We start from the raw sequence: 21,198 nt of genomic DNA on the forward strand, positions 1-21,198 counted from the left end.
ATTTAAATATGCTGGTGGACTGTGGAGGTCACAGATTAAACTTGAGCCAGATTAAAGTTCTGACATTGGTGTGATTAAGATCACATGATTCAATACAGGTGAATGTATTTTATTTTTATTTTTCTTTACTGGAGCCTTAACTGACCCAAAATATAAGCATAATTAGGGAGAAAAGATACTTAAAATTAGCACAAAAAAGTGCTGAAAAATTACATAGCAAAATTTAAATAAATAATTATAATAAAAATAAATATAGGTTTCTGGACATTTTCCCTTTTTTATTTAGAAATATGTCCTAAAATCCTCTGCTGAAAGATAGGTAATTTTCTTAAACAAAGCTAGAGGAAAATGTCCATAACACCTAATTTAGAATTTATAATTAGATATTAAAAATAATTGTATAGATTTTTTTTGGGGGGGGGGTAATTTTCTTGTACTTTTTAATTTATCTATTGGGTAAACTCGGGCAGCTTTGGCCTTTTAATGTTGATAGTTTAGTGCACTTGTGGCAAAGGTGTGCGTTAGAAAACCAGTCTGATGTGATTCTTGGTAAAAGCTGATGGAATATTTAACATAACGTAGAGTTAAATAGTTGTTTGGCAGCTTTGGAGCTGAAGTGATGTAAAGTTTGAATGTTGTGGTGACATCCTAATGGGATTACAGCCTCTGTGCTCTCTTTCTTCCTCATGAAGTAACCAAACTCTGAATTTAAGAGGATTTGAACCACAGCAACACAGGAGTCATTGTTACAGCAAACAGCAGCTCACACACTGTAAATCAACTGCTGATGAAATCCAGTGCTTTTCCACGCATGAGGACATAAACATGAGCTTTTTAACTCCTTTAATGCCGCTCTCGGTCATTTAACCCTTTAGAGCCGCTTTAATATGACACACACTCGTATCGCTCTGCGCACAAAACGGGCTTTTCAAAATCAAGCCTTAAAAAATGTCATACATTAATATGATTTTCTGTTTTCATTGAGTTTTTTTAACCAACATCAGTCCTATTTTTAAATATCAAAAAATGATTGATTTCCTGAATTTTAACTCCTTGTCAGGTTTTTGTTATGATGTCACAATGTTTTTAGATGGAAAAAACACACCAAAAAGATTATTTTCAATATACCACATGCACAAGTAAATTCTTCTTCTTATTGTTATTATTATTTTATTTTTTGATTTTATTTATTTATTTATTTTCCTCAGATTACCACAGTCTGGGATATGTCAGTGTGTGAGTGTAGCTGCTGACAGTCTGGGATATGTCAGTGTGTGAGTGTAGCTGCTGACAGTCTGGGATATGTCAGTGTGTGAGTGTAGCTGCTGACAGTCTGGGATCTGTCAGTGTGTGAGTGTAGCTGCTGACAGTCTGGGATATGTCAGTGTGTGAGTGTAGCTGCTGACAGTCTGGGATATGTCAGTGTGTGAGTGTAGCTGCTGACAGTCTGGGATATGTCAGTGTGTGAGTGTAGCTGCTGACAGTCTGGGATATGTCAGTGTGTGAGTGTAGCTGCTGACAGTCTGGGATCTGTCAGTGTGTGAGTGTAGCTGCTGACAGTCTGGGATATGTCAGTGATCAGCAGCTACATTGACTGTGACAGGTCACCTAGTGGAAACAGCATGTATTTCCTCCATATGCCAAATATGGTCAAAATGACCTCATCAGGTGGAAAATAGTCAAAATGACAAATTCAGAGTCAAAAGCCCAGAATGACACCCAGAAATAATACAAGTCCTGTTTTTCTGCTCTGATGGCTGTGGGATCAAAAATGTCAGTTTGAATGGGTTTCAATGGAGCATTTTTGGACCTGAACAGTCTGAATGTAACTATTTAGTTTCCACAGTGTATTTTAGACTTATTGTAGGAGCTGAGCTGCAAATTCACTGATTACACTCAAATACACAATCTGGACCACATTTAGGACACATGCATCAACACACACACAATTATCACAACAGGAAGAAGGAAAGAGACTAAATTGCACCAAACAATCCCTAAAGGGTTAAGTGTGAGATCTCTGAGGTCTGCTCCTGTGGTTGATGTTTATCTCCCTCAGTGCAGCCGACACAGAGAATAAACAGACTTTTTATTTTTGTGTTTTCTCTCTGAGGCGGCTTCACTGCAGACGCCCGCGGGTGACAGACCCCCCCGCACCCGCCCTCAAACACACGGGTGGAGCTGCAGGAAGGTCAAGTGCTGCAGAGACCTTTTTACAAAGCTTTCATGAGGCAAAGTCAAATGAGCCGCCGCCTGACCCCTCTGTGCCGAGCGCCATCAAAGCACCGTGTGTGTGTGTGTGTGTGTGTGTGTGTGTGTGTGTGTGTGTGTGTGTGTCGGTGTCGGTGTGTCGGTGTGGGTGTGTGTGTGTGTGTAATAGCTCTTTGAAGTAGCCAAGCGAGGAGGAGACGTTTGTTGTTATTGACAGGGGGTCTGTGTGTGTGACAGAAGCCTTTGACTGTAGCTGCCACTTTGAGAGGACACTCCGAGTGTCCCCGAAGTGGACACTCATTTAAAGACAGAACAGAGTTCACACGCAGAGTGTGTTTTAGCAGCAACCATTAATCACAAACTCTGCGGGATTTTATGAAAAACAATCCACAACAGTGATACTCAAATTACAGCCTGCAGGTCCAATCTGGTCCCCAATAGGGTGCCAGGTGGTGCCCCAACCATTTTCAAATTCACAATGAAAACAAAGTGATGGACCCTGTGAATTGTTTTTGTACTTTTTGTATCCATAAGGTACCAGAGTGAATAAAACAGCATCAAAATAGAGCTTGTTAATAAAACAATAATTAAAATTGCCAAACAGAGGTCCTCGCTGAGCCCCTAATGTCCTAAAATCCCAAAAATGGTCTAAAATCCAAGAAACATTCTGAAATTCTAGAAATATCCTAAAATCTGAGAAACATCCTATAATCCTCGAACTGGTCAAAACTGTAAGTAATGTCCTGAAATCTTAGAAATGTCCTAAAATCTTTCAAACGTCCTAAATTCCTACACGTGTCCTAAAATCTTAGAAAAGTCCTAAAATCCAAGAACGTCTGAAAGTCACCCTAGAATCCAAGAATCATTCCGAAATTATCGAAAAGGCCTAAAGTCCTAAAATGTCCTACAATTCTAGAAATGTCTTAAAATCCTAGAAAGGTCCTAAAATCATGAAAATATCCTAAAATCCAACAATCATGCTGAAATCATAGAAATATCCTAAAGTCCGAGAAATGTCCAAAGATGTCTGAAACATCGTAAATCCTAGAAATGTCTTTAAATCCTAGGATTATCCTAAAAATGAAATTGTAAAAGTGTCCTAAAATCCTACAAACGTCCTAAAATTACTACTGCTACCCCTTTTTATTTTTACACATATCTGTTTCTGAAGTTTAACTCGTGACAGATTAAACCACCTAAATGTATATAAAGTAGTTACCTAGAATAAGTGAAAATAATATTCATTTAGTTAACAAATGACAAATTAAAGTTTCATTACTAATAATCAAACTTTATATGTAATAATAATAAAACAGATCGTGAATGCAGGACCTATACATGTAATGGAGTTTTTTTTTTTAAATTACCTTTGTGGCACTTTTATTCAAATATATGATCTTTATATGTCATCTCTCACACACTGCAGCTTGAAATAACAAAATAACAAAAAATACCCCCCCACCCCCCACCCAGCAATTAACAGCATTATGTATACAATTTATTAAACCTACTATTAATGAACTCATCATTTTTTCTGATTAAGGTGATGAGTAGTGTTTCTAGCTCTCACTGCAGGTTTTTCAGACAAAAGAGAGACCTCAAATATCAGCTCGTCCATTAAAGGCTGGATGTCAGACTGGAGCAGCTGCTTGTGTTTGCATGTTGTTGCTGCAGAGTGAAGTTATTAAATGCATCTGAGACTGACCAAACACAGCGAACACAGCAGCTCAGCAGCTCAGCAAATATCAGGAGCAGCTCAGCAAATATGAGTGAAAACTTTGTGAGCATATGAGAAACAGCGGCACTAACCTGAGGCAGCGCAGAGGAGCCGTCAGACGCTGCTCTCCATCCGATCAGTCAGCCCGAGGAGACACGCGCTGCATTTAACCGCGATGCCATGAGGCGTTCAAAGACCGTCGGAAAATTACAGCTATTCAGTGTTTAATAATGAAAAATTCAAAAGAAAATGAAATTTTATCTTTTTATTCTATTTTTATTTATTTTGTTTGTGTGGATTATTTATTTTATCATCGCATCCAAGCAAGATAGGGCGCATTTAAAGAGGGGGAGAACATCACTATTTTACCCTCAAATCCCTTGAAACCTGACCAATTTGACTGGAATTACTTTTCTAAAAAAAAAAAAAAAAGCAACTTAACAAGAAGTCGCCAGAAACCTAGCAAGATTTTTTTTTTTGTAATAACAACAAAATTACCAGAAGACTAAGCACGATAAAAGGAGTGAAAAGTAACAGAACAAAAAAAGAGAGCATGACCTGAAAATAGTGCTAAAATAAGATAAAAATAATATTAAAACTACTACTGCAATTAATGATAATAATAATAATACTTATTATATTGTCTCTAACCTAATTCAAAATATATAATTATAATAAACGTTGCAAGAAAATTACTTGAAAATATGCAAAAAAGAAAAGTAAAAAAAGAAGCAAATGACCTTAAGAAAGTGCTTAAAAATATTTTTTTCTGTAACAGAATTTTTAATAATTAAGACAATTAGCAGTATAGTTTTTTTCCTGCGTTTCTCAATCATATGTCATAATTTTCAGATCATTGCCCTGACATCTTCATTTTTTGCAGTTTGAATTTAAAAAAAAAAAAACTTTATGAGCTTAAATTACATTTTAGGGCAGGCATGTCAAACCGGTCCACAGGGGGGCCGGTGTGGCTGCAGGTTTTGTTTCCAACCAAGTAGCAGCACGCCAGACTTGACTCATTTAATCAACTGATCTCCATCTTCAGACAGTTGATTGGTCAAACTGTGTGCTCTTGGTTGGTTGGCACAAAAACCTGCAGCCACACCGGCCCCCCTGTGGACCAGTTTGACATGCCTGTTTTAGGGTCTAAGTCTTTGCACAGTAGCAAATTTCGAATTTAGCAGTTGAATTTCCGAGGAGACCCTGAACGCTGCGGCGATGCATCCGCCCACATACGAAGTGAAACGTCTTCATGAAACAACAAAACAAAGAAGTGGCACTTACAGGAGACATTCAATGAACTTAAATCAGGAAAAGTGACAGTTTAGGTGTTTAAGTGCAGATACTTATTCAGTACACGAGCAAAAAAAACCCAAAAGAGCTCTTATTTCAGTACAATATAACTTTAATTTTAGTTTGTCTGCTGTTCTTTTTCCAGTAAGTTGAGGGCGGTAGTGTGAAGACTTGTGGAGACATGGTTGACTGTGTGTGTGTGTGTGTGTGTGTGTGTGTGTGTGTGTGTGTGTGTGTGTGTGTGTGTGTGTGTGTGTGTGTGTGTGTTTTAAGCTGTATGATGCAGAACTGAAAGTCAAAAGTTGTTGCTCACCCAGTGTGTTGACAAGGAAAAAACAACAAACGAGTGTCAGTGTATAGTAAAGGTTATTGCATAATGATCATTATTATTATGAAGCGCAGGAACATTTGTGAAGGAGGACGCTCTAACACGGGAACAACCAGAACTACCCGACTAACAACTACAAAAAATCCATCTGTTCTGCTTTTGATGCTGAGTCATGAGATGTTTTTTGGTTCTGAGGTCATCTCATTTTAGTCCCAAACTTCAGTGGAAAGTTTAGTCGATGTTCTATTCTGTTTAATACATGTCATTTTACTTGGAAACTCAGAGGAAATGTGCCTTTATTTTCCCAAGAAACAGAAAATGAGCAGTGATGTCTGTGTGAATGATTTCATTATGTAACACCAGAAAAAAAAAACACTATAACATGATGCAGTATTAAAAAGTGGAGCTTCAAAAATGACTTCAGTTTATACTAACCGCACAGAAATGTAACACTGTTAAGCTTCAAAAATATTTTTAAAAAATATTTTGATTAGATTTTTTATTGCAATGCTGTTATATGGCAATGCATAATCTGCAGGTCCAAACCTTATAATGTCTGTAATTCCTTAGTAGGTTTTTTCTTTTACTTATATTTAGTTTAACTGTATTCCAGAAAAATAAGTCTGTGGTAGAAAAATCATAAAATAAATACAATGCATGCAATAAAAGCAGTACAAAAATAATAAAATAAATGCAGTACATAAGAATAACAAAATTAATACAGTGCATAAAAATAAATACAGTACATAAAATAACAAAAAATGTTAATGTTAATCTTAAAAAGCAAAACTGAGGCTGCTGTGACTGTCTCACATGAAGATTTCCAGCTGTAAAATGACAGAATACTAACTAGTGGAAAAACATAACTAGATGTAATTGTTGAGTGTTTTCTCCACCAGGAGGTGCCAGTGTTCATGTAATGACCTCTGAGGTTTGCAGCACGTAGACAGATAAAAACCCTCAGGAGGATGAATTTGGGGAAAGCATTGAAACCTGAGAAAAAGTAAAAATGATTTGTATTAAATGTTCCACAAAGAAAGTTCAGAATAAAAGTATTTCATTTATCATTATAATATGACTCCTCACCAATCATCGCAAGCGTGATTTAAGGCCCATCCGTGCATACATCCCTCCATTTACTCATTTATTCATTTATTCATCCGCCCATCCTGCTCAGAGGCAGAGAGAGACGACCATCCTCTCGGCCAATCACCAATCAGGAGATTAGATCCTCGAAGTGCTGATAAAACAGCAGCAGATGTCTGCCTGCCGACCACCATCGCCCGAAATCTTTACGTGTGAGTCCGGACGTCACATCCATCATGTTCATCAGTCGCCACATTTACATTTTATTATTTGAAAGTCACGGCAGGACAAGAAAGTGTGTGTGTGTGTGTGTGTGTGTGTGTGTGTGTGTGTGTGTGTGTGTAGTCATAATTAATGTTTACAGTGAAAACAAAGAGAGGAATCATGATACACTCGATATGAGCAGTCAGGAAAAAAACATCCCACAGTGCTGTTAATGTGTGTAACTTTACATTTACTGTACACATGCTGAAGGTACTGAAGTGTACTTTATACTGTAAGAATGTACTGCTTTAAACTGCCTGCTACTGCAGGGACACCCAGCCTGCTTTGATTGGGAGCCACTTTTGAAAAAAGGCAGGAGGCAGCAGCCACATACGTGTTTCTGGGATTTTAGGATTTTTCCAGGATTTTAGGACATATTTAAGAATTTAGTGCATTTCGCGGATTTTAAGACATTCCTAGGATTTTAAGATATTTCTAGTAGGGATGCACGATACTTATCGGCCCGATAATGAGACTTATGACGTCATAACGATAATTCCGATAATAAGATTGTTGGCTGATAAATAGCACCGATAATAATAAGCATACATTGCTTTAATTTCTCCCGTGTTGCCATGGTTTCGCTCCTCCAGTACTACGCACACTGCATTATGCTGCGTGTCAAACTGCTGATGCTAGATCAGTCCACAACATCATCAGTTAGCAGCAGGGTTTAACCCATTGTTTCTTTCTCTTTTTTTAACTCTTTCCCCGCCACTGACGAGATTTTCCGTCAGTCGGTGTTTTCGCTGTAGTGTAGGACACTGTTTTTGGACGTGGAAGTGTTGTTTTATTGTGTAACATCCGTAACAAACGAACACGACGATCTAAGGTCCCAGGGTGACGGAGGAGAGGACTACTAACGTGTCGACTTTATCGCTATTGAGCAGCTTTTCGGAGCCTCTCAGCGGCGATGTTTTAACAAAACGCAACAGGAGAAACATTTAGCGACTTATTTAGATCATCAGTGAACAAGGAGGAAATATATACTCTTGAAAAATATTTTCTTTTACAAAAATGTGATGTTCCAACTTTTTGTCTAAAATGTTTTTTTTAATAAAATGCACAAATTAAATTCATCTGTGCTCATCGCATCTCAGCCTTTCAGACCCTCAGCTAACCAAAAACTAAGGAAAAAAGTTATCAGTTATCGGTAACTTATCGGCCACGAGAAGCTGGAAATTATCAGTTTATCGGTATCGGCTGAAATAATCATTATCGTGCATCACTGATTTTTAGGATTTCAGAGTATCTCTTGGATTTTAGGACTTTTCAAGAATTAAGTGTGCTGTAGGATTCTAGGCCTGATGACTTGGATTTTAAGACGTTTGTAGGATCTTAGGATGTTTCTAGGGTTTTAGAACATTTATGGGATTTCAGAATATTTTTAGGATTTTAGGACATATTTAAGATTTTAGGATGTTTCTGGGATTTTAGGACATTAGTGTCTTATCTAGGACCTCTGTTGGGGGTGTGGGGGATCCTCCTCCCTAATGAGCTTAACTGTCCTCTGTGTACTCCACTGTCCCGTCATGTGCTGCTGTCTGATGTCTCACACTTGACTCTCAGGCCGTGTGCTGCTCTGTCCTGTGTGTGCGTATATTTCCCTGTGCGGAGCAGAACAGAAGCTCCTTTAACAGACAAATATTATTTTTGGTTCGTAGCCCGTCGTGTTGGAGAAAGTGCTTTGAATTTTAAAACCTTGACTGTGAGCTGAGAAAAAACTTATTTTGGGATTTAAATAATTTTGAATACATCTTAAAATCATGGTTTTTTTTCTTGTCAGTAGTTTTAGTCATATGCAGGATTTTAGGCATAAACAGCAGGGGTCTACATGCTGATAACATTACTTTAAAATGCAGAACAGTTCGAAAAAACGTCCACTTTTGTTGTTTTGTGCCACATTTCCAGTGAATTCACCTAATTTCTCCTCCTCATTTTTTTGTCGTTTCATCAAGAAAGACTAGTTGTTTATAATAATGTTTTCTTAGCCTTTGAATCTGTCCAGCTCTCTAAAAAAATTTGCAGGTGTTTGCTTTGTTTGTAAAGATCAGCGGCCTCTTTTTCTCTCTCCTGCCACGTGAAGCAGTCCGTCAGATTTGCTGCCAAAAGCGGCGTGCAGAGCGAGCGAGCTCAGCGCTGACAGTCCTAGAAGATAGAACAGAGCAGTGAAAGAAACAACAACCTGAAAATTAGAAAAGAAAAAAAATGTTAAATTGGAGTTGCGAGTAGCGATGAATTGGCCCTCACACTGTGCACGTCAGGATACTTGCATGGCGTTTTTTGTGTGCAAAGTGATACGAGTGTGTGTTTATTAAAGGACGAAGTGCATTTCGTGCTGAGCGTCCAAAACTGACACCCGAGGTGTTGATATTTGACAATTTGGGATGAAAATGTGTTGTTTTATACACATTTTCTGATTTTCATACGCATTATCTTAATAAGAGGTGGATTTTCTGCGTGAATTTAAATTTAAGTTTAATTTAAATTTGACCAAAGCTGGTGTGTGCAGCAGAGTTTTTAAAGCAGGACCTGTCAGAGCATCAGTCTGAATAACAAAATCAATAATCTCAGCACAAACTGATTCTCTGCAGGCACATCACTTCCTCGTAGAGTCCCTCTGTAGGTGGATTTTCATACCTACTGAACTATTTTTTTGAGAAAAACCCCACAAGAGTCGTTTGGTGGGTTTTCCCGTGCATCGCACTAAATTAATCCTCCTGCTGAATACGAGCAGCAAAAAATCCAACGAAAGCTTTTTAAAAAATCGAATCATTTAGAATTTCTGCAGAGAAAAAAAATCTCTCTCGCCCACTGATTTAGACTGATAATGAGGGCCAGCTTTCTGTCTGTTAATAAAATCCATATTTTTATTGTTTTTTTAAAGAATTTGCCATCAGTTTGTTTGAGTTGAGAGAAGAATTAATGACAGACGGAGTGGAGGACGAGTTCATGTAAAAACGTTATTCTTTTGTACCGAGCATCAATACGGGACTGAGGGACGGAGCCTGCACTCTTTTTCACACACGTTGCCATGGAAACCAGCCCAGCAGCCAACCAGCTGCTGCAACACACACACGCACGCACGCACGCACACACACACACACACACACACACACACACACACACACACACTGCTCCTCCATCCTGCCGTCTTTCACACACACTGCCCCCCATCTCCTCTGCACATTCATATTGCATACCAGCACACGGATTATTATAAGCCGACCGCTGAGTGTTTTTACTGTAAAAGAAAAAAAAAACTAAACACACACATCTTGTACCTGATTAAACACACACACACCTTTGCACACACTGGCGGTGCACAGAGCTGCTGCAGAGCTGAACTGTGACGGTTTTTTTGCAGCCGTTGATGACACAGAGCTGAGAACAGGAAATGAGTCAGCTATTTGAGAGCGAAAAAGATAACCGCAACATTTCAAAGTGTCAAATTAAATTCACCTGCCAGGAGCGGGACAAGTTTTTCATTTAGATTTCTGTCAGGTGAGGAAGAGGAAGAAGAGGCCGGTTTATGACCACAAATCCACACACTGGGTGCGCACGCTGAACGTGTACACACGTGCACATAAATAGAGCGAGATAATTGCAGCGCCCTGCGTTAAACATCTGGGCGTCTTGGCTGCGTGGAATAAATATAATTCAAGAGAACAACTGGTGGAGGAGCGAGGATGTGTGAGCAACAGCGAGACACAAAGAGAGAACAAGATAACCAGAAAAAGAAGAGGGACGTTTCTGAGATACAGAAATAACTTTTTATTACAGGCAACTCTCACACGTGTCAAATCCTTCACCCAAAATCAACAAAACCACAATATAAAAACACTTGATTACCATTTTATATACATATTAAGTCTGTTAATTGCATGATTGTCCACTGTTAACTTGTGATTAATTGCAAATTAATCTCACATTTTTTAATCTGTTCTGAATGTACCTTAAAGGGTTAACTTTTAGTACTCTTATCAATACGTGACTGGACAAATACGCTCTCTTCATGCAAATTTGGCTGGATTTTCCCGAAATAATTCTGAATATCTTTATTGATACAAACATGTACGCACATGAATTACTGCTTCCTGACATCCTTTTCTTTCACTTAAGTACATTTTTGAATGAATGATTATTAATTGTAAGCAGTATTATCCCTTTTTGGTGTAAATGTTACCGTATGGGAAAAGAAGATTGAAATGAGGGTGATGACAAAATCTGGGATCAATGTTGGTTTTGATAAAAAAAAAAACCCACCCAGAATCGTTCAGTCAATCTCATCCGCCTCTGATATGATGGACGTGAAGCAGTTTGATTGATTACGGACTGTTTGTATCATAAAGATCAATATTACACCAGGAGGCAAAAGAAAATAACTCAAGCTGCAGTCAGTTCCTGTTAGAAATGTCAGTGCAGTTTCACCCAGCAGACACCGTCACAGTGTCAGGACTGACGTGACATTTTAGATTAGATTTCACTTTTCTGCATTTGAATTAGCCAATAATCTCGCCGCCTTTTGAAAGCGCCGATAAAAACACAATCAGTGTTGCTTTTTTCTGTAGGTCTTAGAGAAAGTTCACTGCAGATTAAGTTGCTTCCTCAGTTAAGTTGCAGGTGTGATAAGTCTTTATACGCAGTAGAGCCCAACCGATACGAGACCGATCGTTTTTATAGTGGAAAAATTAACCGATTACCGATATGGTGACCGATATAGTAAATTTTTGAGCTGGAATGAAATTAGATCCTTTCTATGTGGACTGATTTGCACCGATATGCAAAAGCACTCAGAGGTCTTGGGCTCTAATATGCAGACCGTAGCCGTTGGATTTGGAAATGTTACATTCGTACATTGTTTTGTTGTCGCTGAAACTTTTTTCTGTATAATTCACAAACACTGTGGTTAATGTGCGGTTAGGTTTGGGCACAAAAACCAGGTGATTATGATCAGAAAAAATATCACGCTCCCACTTAAACACACGATTTTAGGAAAGTTTTAAAGTTTTTTTCTTGATCGTCAAGTTTAGCTTTCAGAAGTTTGTTTCGGCCACACAACTCGCTGCAGCTTTTCTCCGGCTCCGTGATGCACCTGTCGTGTTCCTCCCGTGTCTCCTCCAAGTTAACCATTTGGGATGAGTCGGCGGCAGTTTTGACCCCAGCGAGGGCGGTCTCTGTAAGTCATCAAAACTCGCGTTCAATGACTTCTCCGTTCGTCTAATAGACTCCAGGAGGGAGAATATTATCCGAAAATAAGAAGAAACAAAGTGAAGAACAAAAAACAAACATGACCTGAAAAAAGTATAATAGTATGATAATTTATTTTTATTTTATTATTTCATGTTTTTTTTTCCTTTAACATAATTTTAAATATATTATTATTATTATTATTATTATTATTATTATAAATGTATTATTATATTAATGCATTATTTTATATATATGTTTTTAAGTTTCTGGACATTTTTCCTTCTTTCTTTTTTTGTGGATAATTTTCCAGTAAAACTTATTTCTAAGTAATTTTTGTATCACTTTTTAGTAAATTTCTTTCAGTTTTTCAGGACTTTTTCTGATTGCTTTTTTCATGTTTATGAAATTCAAACCAACTTCAAAGTTTTTAATGTTTGTAAAAGGAGTCAAAAAAGCATCCAGGTTTCAGAGGGTTAAACTGACACTGAAATTGAAAAAAACTCCAGAGTCTTTTTCAGTGTTTTCTGTGTCAGATCATTGAATGTGGATTTTCCACGTCGGCAGGCTGCTCGGCCAGCTCCTAATTATACATTTCTTCTTCTTCTTCTTTTTTAAATTCCCTCCCCTGCCGCCCACCCGCAGCACTCCTCTCTTCCCTCACCCGTCCTGTTGTGTCCCAGTCCTCCGTTTCAAAGCAGCAATTTATTTCCAGTTTTATCATTTCATCAATTCCCCCAATGATAACATCAATGAATGCATTACCTTTTGAAAGAGAGATGAAGGGAGCAGAGAGAGATGGATTTAAAGCCTCCCTGCTCTCTCTCTGTATCAGATGTACGCCTCGCTCGGCAGAGCCAGGCGTATGGAAATGGAGCCGCAGCAGATGGGCGGGAGTCCCACGGGCGGTCCAGATGACTAATGAATAATGAACAATAGAGAGGAAAAGTGCTCTGTCGTATAAACAGAGGTGCGATGTTTGAGATAGGCCGGGCTCAGCCGCAGCTAAACATTAATCAATAGTGAATCGTGCCTCTCCGTCTGAGTCGCACGAGCGCCGCATCAATTTGCCTCCACTCAGACGTCTATTAGCTTATCAAAAGCTCGGGGAGCGCATAATTTATGAGACACGGCTTGCTGGATTCAGATTGCGATCTGTTGATGCCGGAGATACACGCGTCCCTCGCTGCAGTTCATTAGAAACAGAGACAGATGAGTCCCAGAGGGCACCAGTGAGGACAAGTTTGTCTTCTCTGCACGAGGGGAAATTAGCTGCTACTCGTGATGCACTTTGGATTTTTGGGATCATTTATTTCTTTTAGAAAAGGTGTTTTTTCATATTCCTCACTGTGGATGCAGGCCAAACGGAGAGGATCACATGGAGAGATTTCCATTGCAGCTGCTGAATAATGCAGCTCGCTCACAGTCGGCTGTGAAACAGCAGTAAATGTGAGGTTTTTACGGTCCGTCCCTCTGCAGAAACCCAGAGGGATTTCTGTCCGCGCTGCCATGTTTTAACGCTAATTTCCAGCACTTGTTCGTGTGTAGAGATACTGGTTTGTATTGCTTGTTGTGGAGAAAAGCGAGGAGAGACTTTAACAGGAAACTGTAAGAAAAACATCAACTGACTTTCACCTTCTACAAGAAAGTTTCAACAGAGCGCAAAATACCAAACACCCAACCAAAATCAACGTGATGTCAAACCTTACAGCCAATAAAAAAACACTTCTCACACTGTGAAAAGTTTCTGTCCTTTTAGTCTCCATAAGGTGTCAGAGGACGATCCCCCGCACCCCCGACAGAGGACACAGATAAAGACACCCTAAAAGCCTTGAACTGTCCTAAAATCTGAGAATCTGTGAAATGTCATAAAACCCTACAAATGTCTTAAAATCCTCGAAATGGCCTGAAATCCTAAAATTATCCTAAAATCCTAGAAACTTCCTGAAATCTGAAAAACATCCTTAAAACCTAGAAATGTCCTAAAGGCCTAGAAATGTCAAAAAATCTAAAAAACCTAATATCCTAGAAACATCCTAACATCAGAGAATTGTCCTAAAATCCAAGAAATGTCCTAAAATGTGGGAGATTTTCTAAAATCTTAGAAATGTTCATAAGTCCCAGAAAAATCCTAAAATTTGAAAAAATGTCCTAAAATAAAAGAAAAGTCCTAAAATCCTAAAAACTTGTGTGGGGCTGCTGGGATTGGCCATTTTACAAAAGTGTCCCCGAGCGTCTTTTTCTCCGTCATTTAAACTCGCGTTGTCTCTTCGCCTGCTCGCGCTTTCAACCTTCAGCTGACTGCAACAAGTTCACACGTTTACTGCGTTCGTGCTCATCGAGTCGCAGCCAAAGAAACAAACAGGCTGAGATCAAACTGACTTCAACAAAACGAAACATCAGAACAGCTCATCAGAGAACGACACGTGAGCGTCTGCGAGCGCCCAAAAACTGACGAAACCGCCGTGAGTTTGGAGACAGAGGCTTTCTGCTGGAGGACAGTCAGTGGTGAGCTGACAGAGCGAGCCTCGTCTTCATCACGTCTGATTGTTCTCTCTCTCTGTGTGTGTGTGTGTGTGTGTGTGTGTGTGTGTGTTTCCGTGACCTAGATTTCAAGCCTGCAGTGCAATGCAAGTGATGGTTTGTGTGCGAGTGTGTGTGTGTGTGTGTGTGTGTGTGTGTGTGGAAGGAGACACAGAGCTCAGTCTTTGGTTAACCATACACCTCGCCTTCCCCCACATCCACTCATACCTGAACACACACACACACACACACACACACACACAGATATTACCTTCCTCCAGCTGTGTCCTGTCTCATATATTCAAATTTTTCATTGTAAAGTGTTTTTTTTTAATGCTAGTTTGACTGAATTATTTTTGACTGTTTTTATTATTGCTGTTTGCATGATTTAAAAACCTTTTTTCTCTGTCGTCAATGGGCGGGATTTCCTTTAAATCTCAAATTGTGCAAGTTGAAATTGCGTAATATAAAAATACGCCTAATGGAAACACGACAGTTTCGAAAAATATTTGTATGCATCGTAATGGAAACACTTTTTCTTGGCCTCAGGTGAGGGGCAATCAAATTTAAATGGCTGTATTTTGTATTTATTTTACAACAATTTTTTTTGCTGTTTTTATTAAAAAAAACATTTTGACAATTTTTTTTTTACTTAAAGAAATGGGTGATGGAAATGGATGGAAATTTAGCGCCGTAGTTCGTCGTTTAGTGTGTTGACACTTGAGGCTGTTTATTTTTTTGAATGAGCTCGGACCAGTTTCGAGCAGGTAGAACAGGTTTAAATTACTTATAAAAGGCTCCGGCAGGTTTGAACAGGAAGAAAATAAACTCACACAAACTCTGGCAGTATTAAAAAAAGAACGAAAAAACGTTATGTGAGACCAATGCCAAGCTTTGACCTCCATCGTGGAGCTGAATTTTGCTGGTGATTTCAGGTCGTCGGCCGTATTTATGTCAGAATGAGAGCGAATCACGTCAAGGCCTCAAACTAAAGGATGAAAAATGTCTTTTGTTGGAGTCATTTTTTAAGAGTATTTGCAGTCATTTTTAACACATGCTGAGGTTCGTTGGACCATAGAGACAGATGGTAATGATGTGTGAAGTATTGTTGCCATGGTTACCCACTGTTGAATATACACGCTAACTGATTTAGAACGAAGGTGAGACAGCTTGTGGCGTCCGGATGTACCTGTGTGACTCTCTGTGGCGACACTTTGATGGAGGTTTTTTCTGGTGGATTTAAGGTTGAGTTGAAGCAGATATGTGGTGAATATGAAATTCGAGACTCTGGCACATTTACATTTGAATGTTCATAAACCAGCATCAAAAAAGAGCTTGTTGATCGAGAAAAGTGCCAGTGGAGGATCCCCCACACCCCCGACAGAGGTCCTAGCTGAGACCATAATACCCTAAAATCCTAAAAATTTCCTTTCCTAGATACATTCTAAAATCCTAGACGTGGTCTGAAAGTCTAGATATGCCCTAAATTCCTAAAAATGTCCCAAAATCCCAGAAACATCCTAAAATCAAAAAAATGTCCTAAAATCCTACACGGCTTAAAATCCTAGAAGTGTGCTAAAATCCTAGACATGGTTTAAAAGTCTTGAAATGGCCCAAATTCCTTAAAACGTCCTAAAATCCTAGAAATGTCCTAAAATTCTAGAAGCGTCCGAAAATCCCTGGCACATCCTAAAAACCTAGACGCGGTTTAAAATCCTGAAAACGTCCCAAAATCATAGATACGTCCTAAAATTCTAATGTAATTCTTAATGTACCAATATCCTTAAAAAAACAAACGTGGCTTTTTTTTCTTATCAAACTAAATATATTTTTGGGCACTGATGAGTTTGTTTTATTTTTCAGGAGATTTTTAAATTTTATTTTATTAAAACATCAAACAAATAATGCAGTTTTATGAATTAATGTATATTAGTTTGTTTTGGTTGGTTCTTTTATTTTAAAGAACATGAAGCTCTCGTTCAGCGTCCGCAGACTGATGTATCACATTTTCTGTATGATTTCTCCGTTCCAACCACCAGACCTCAGCTCCCTCGCTCCCTCGCCCTCCCTCCTCCTCACTGCTCCTCCGCCGCCTCCTCCTCTCCTTTCTGAACCTCCTCCTCCCACCTTTTCTCCCTCAGACTCTCAGCAGAGTCCTTGAAGCTTTTCAGTGAGACGCTTCAGGATAATAACCCGCTGGCCGCTGCGCTCCGCTGAGCTGAAGCAGAAAAAGAGCTGAATTCACTTTCACTATCAGATTGTTTTATCGATTAGTGAAAAAAACACGTAGTAAAATAACTATTTCAATAGACTGTTACTCCGAGTAAACTCGGAGTGGAATGAGCTGTGGGAGTTTCAGTGTTTGAAGTTCAGTCTGTGATTTCCTACATTACCCAGAGGCCCTGTGACAGCCCACAGAGAGGGGGCTGGTTCCATTCAGCTGTGGGTTCAGTCTGAGGAGGTGGGGGACATTTTCCAGTAAAGACAAAACATCAGAGACATCACGTCCCCTCGCTGCTTAACGTGTCATTACCACAGAGACGTGCTGTGAACCAAACAACCTGAAAATTTGGCTCAAAGATTTAGTGGTTTGTGACGGGATTAAAAAAGATATTGTTATTTTAGTTTTAAGGAACGGTTACCACGACGATACTCAGCTTGCTTTGTTCGGGGGCCACTTTTAGAAAGACAAAAGTCCATCAGTCAGCCCCCAAGTTTTAATGATTTTTAGAACATTTTTGGATTTTAGGACGTTTCTAGGGTTTAAGGATATTTCCAGGATTTTCGGACATTATTTATTGTATTTTTAGATGTTTGTAAGATTTTAGGACGTTTCTAGAATTTTGGCTTATTTTTAGAGGGGATTTTAGGATATTTCTAGAAATTTATAGGAATTTTGAACATTTCTTAGATTTTATGACTATTTTAGGATGTTTCTAGGACTTTTTGGCATCTGGAGAATTTTAGGACATTAGGTTCTTATTTAGGACCTCTGTCGGGGGTGTGGAAGATCCTCGACTGGCTCTTTTTTTGATCAACAAGCTCTATTTTGACGCTGTTTTATGCACTCTGACACCGTATGGAGACTAAAAGTACAAAAACTTTTCATAGTCAATCACTTTATTTTTATTGTACATTAGAAGATGGTTGGGGGGCCACCTGGCACCCTATTGGGGCCAGAGTTTTTTAAGTTGAGCATCGGTGGAGGAGATGCATGCTTTTTTTCTGCGCTGTGATACGGTTGCTGGTTTTGCCTTTAGGCTTTTAAAGTGTCCCTTTAAAGTTGTGTCCAAATGTTGGACTTAATGTTTGTGAGATTTAGTGTCAGTAATCTTACTTGTGTGAAAATATCAGAAATATTTGGACAAAGTTTGACCCAAAACATCTGCTGAATGTTTGACTGATGGACACGCTCTGATCAGAGTCTGAAAACTCGACTGACGGTACATCTGATCTGCTGTCGGGGTCGTTTCTGTCGCCGCCTTTGAAAATCTGAAACCTCAGCGGCTGAATCTGAGACACAAAGTCCCCGTCGTGTCTCGTTCAGGGCCTCCCTTTAAATCAGACGCCTGTGTGCTCCTCTGCTGTCGTGACTTCGTCTGAATTCACACACAACAGAGCCGAAAATCATGCAAAGCGGCCGTTTGATTGGAGGTTGCCAGGCAACAGTGTAAGGTAGCAGCTCTGCAGAGTGACTCAATACAAAGTGTCAGAGTTATGAGAGAAAAAGCTTTTAAATTAATTCAGCTGCAGCCGTACAGACACAACACTGAATACACTGACTGTGATTCACCGCCTTTATGAATCTGCATTGGCTGATGACAAATGCTGCAAATGAATCAGCGTATCAGGACGCGTCCTGCATGCTCGACTAACGCCGCCTCACCTCCAATTATGTCCCTACATGAAACAGCCATCACCACACACACAGCGGCTGATTTATGTCATTTTTCCAATAAAAGGCCTTCCTAATGGCGCCGTCGTGAGAATCAGAGTTTTCCATTTGACTTTGTTTGATAAACTGTCACACCGGTCGAATTCACCGCCGTAATGTCATTCTCTGTCATCACTGTTAGCCGAGATTGCTCCTAAAAATATAACATGATGTTTAAATCAGCTCTTATGAATGTCGTTGCCATAAATGAAAACTGGTGTTGGGACTGGTTGTTTATGTTGGTTTTTGTTAACAATTTTCCACAACGACACACACAATAGCATCAAGGTATTAAATTTAATTTATGTTTTCATACTTGAAAGTCCTGAATTTTCTCTGCTGGTTAACTCTCCTGTTTCTGGCCTTCTCTCTCTCAGGCTCGGCTAACGGCAGATTTTCGTCAACCACCGCTGTTTCTCAGGGCCGTAACTCAACAAGGGACGCACCGCGGAGCTGCCGCAGGCCGTCGGGTCGTGAAGCGCACGCTGGTCCTAAAAGAGGTGAGCTGATGTGAGGAGCAGCGGGGGGAGGCGCAGAGGAGCAGGTTTTGTTTTGTTTTTTTTCATCTAAAAACATGGTGGCATCATAACAGAAACCTGGCATTTAAAGGGTTAATATTCTGAAAATTATATGGTTAGGACTGATGCTGGTTAAAAAAATTAACTCACTAAAAGTAGAAAATCATATTATGTAAAATATTTTTCAAAGCTTGATTTTGAAAAGCACATTTTGTGTGCAGAGCGATACGAGTGTGTGTGATATTAAAGCGGGCACTAAAGGGTTAAGTCAAAAGGAATATTTTTTTAAAAAAAAAGAAACAACATATATAGACGGAAAAGCAGTAAGTCGACTTTGTGTGGAGATTATTTGGTCAAATAACAGATTCTGACTGTTTTCAGTGACAGCACAGTGGAATAATGATTTCCTTTTATCGTTCAGTTTCAGTTTGATTCTTCATTATTCTGTGTGTCTGCTCAGCCGGCCCTGAATAAATACAGCCAAAAAAAAGGGACCAAATGTGGACGTACTTGTGAGCAGCTTTTGAGTGAAGGATTGTAACTTTATATCAGAATATTATTTTGAGTGTTTGTTGTGGCGAGAAGAGAAGAGAAGCGAAGAGAGCGGCTTTCTGAGAGCCGGCGTCGATCCTCTTTTTACCAAAAGGCGTTTTCACACTTGAGTTTCTGTCGTTGCTCCTGGTGGCATTTTGCTTTGTTTTGTTTTGAAAAGCGCGTCTCGTTTCATCTGTAATTGCTCCGGCTGGTTTTTGTGGAATACATTAGTGTCTGTCAAGACTGCCTGTTTATTTTGGTACCTCAGGATACGTTTAGAAAAATTAATTTATAAACCATCGGGATTTATACTAATCGACCTCCCAATATTATTAGAGTTTTATTTGTTTACGTAAGAAGAATGCAAAATTATTGCATAATAATAATAATAATAATTATTATTATTATTATTATTAGTAGTAGTAGTAGTAGTAGAAGTAGTAGTATTTTGTTTTTATATTTTGTATTTATTTATTATTATTGTATTTTATTTTTATATTTCTTATTTTTTATTTGTACTTTTTTTGCATATTGTGCAATCAGTAATATATTTTGAAATGAGCATTTTTTTTCTTTTTTAATGTGGGGATAATACTTGTAATGGAGCATTATTACTGGGTTTTTCTACTTTTCCGTAAGTAACAGATCAAAGTATTTGAAGTATTTGTAAATGTTATCCAAAATTGAATTTGGAGTGATTTCTGAGGCACATTTGCTCCGCTGATCCTCCAGCTGAATCCGTGACTGTGAAGTGCATCAAACGGTCACAAGTCGTGTTATCGTGACAGAAAGTTCACCAAACAGATACAAAAAATCAATAGAAATTTATTTATTTTTTTGCTTATCAAAAATATTTGCAACACATTTGCATAGATGGACACAAAATAGCTTTCAAGATAATTTCATGTGATTGTAACGATGAGAAAAGAGCGACAACACAAAGTATTTTAAAGGGTGATATTTAAAAAAAAAACAACCTCCTTTTTGTCCTCTATAAACACGACGTGTAAATCTAAACCGTCTGTAAAGTCACTGTCACGTCTTTACTGGATTGTGTGAGCAGAAAAGGAGTCACTGTTGACATTATCATCAGTTATTTTCTCTGAATCCAAATAGATTTCTCCTAATAAATTAGGGCAACAATAAATATTCCAAATATATTACTTCTTGGTGTTAAATATTTCTCAGATATATTTTTTTCAGAACCAATCATGTCACACAAAAAGGGGAAAACTGCTGAAGGTCGATAACTGATTTTAACTTAAATGCTCTAACGCTCCTCTATCACAAAAAAACTGGAAATAAAAAGTAAGAAATGAACACAAAAGTCTTCAGAGCGGCGTCCTTGTTCACAGATCAGTAAAACACATCCATCCGCTGCCGCGTTTCTGTCGACAGCGAGGACGTTTTTGTGGAAACTGCATCACATTTTCCGAAATAAATCCTTCAGCTTCTCGTAGGGAAACTTTTTCCTGTTTGTGCTTTTCGCGTCCAGCCGCTCCCTAAAATATCCCTTCTTCTTCTTCTCAAGTTCAAACTTTTCCAAAACTTCCATCAGGAGGCACCTGATCCAACATTTCCCCGCCGCGCAGGGCCGCAG

General features: G+C 38.8%; 2 protein-coding genes across 5 annotated transcripts in view; both read right to left on the minus strand.

The window, feature by feature from the left end:
- The window catches only part of prkcq (protein kinase C, theta), a 29,368-nt gene extending 25,267 nt beyond the window's left edge, over nucleotides 1-4,101 (minus strand). The window contains exon 1 of the mRNA XM_042511119.2: nucleotides 4,021-4,101. The gene's annotated coding sequence lies outside the window, so the exon portion shown is untranslated. The remainder of the gene's footprint in view (nucleotides 1-4,020) is intronic.
- A 16,311-nt stretch (nucleotides 4,102-20,412) lies between these two features.
- The window catches only part of sfmbt2 (Scm like with four mbt domains 2), a 49,685-nt gene continuing 48,899 nt past the window's right edge, over nucleotides 20,413-21,198 (minus strand). For all 4 annotated transcript variants that reach the window (XM_088072851.1, XM_042511739.2, XM_088072850.1 and 1 more), the window contains one exon: nucleotides 20,413-21,198. This exon is cut by the window's right edge and continues 176 nt beyond it. The gene's annotated coding sequence lies outside the window, so the exon portion shown is untranslated.

This window comes from Plectropomus leopardus, chromosome 22, assembly GCF_026936395.1.
Source record: "Plectropomus leopardus strain MGB_pleo_1.0 chromosome 22, ASM2693639v1, whole genome shotgun sequence".
NCBI lineage: Eukaryota > Metazoa > Chordata > Actinopteri > Perciformes > Serranidae > Plectropomus > Plectropomus leopardus.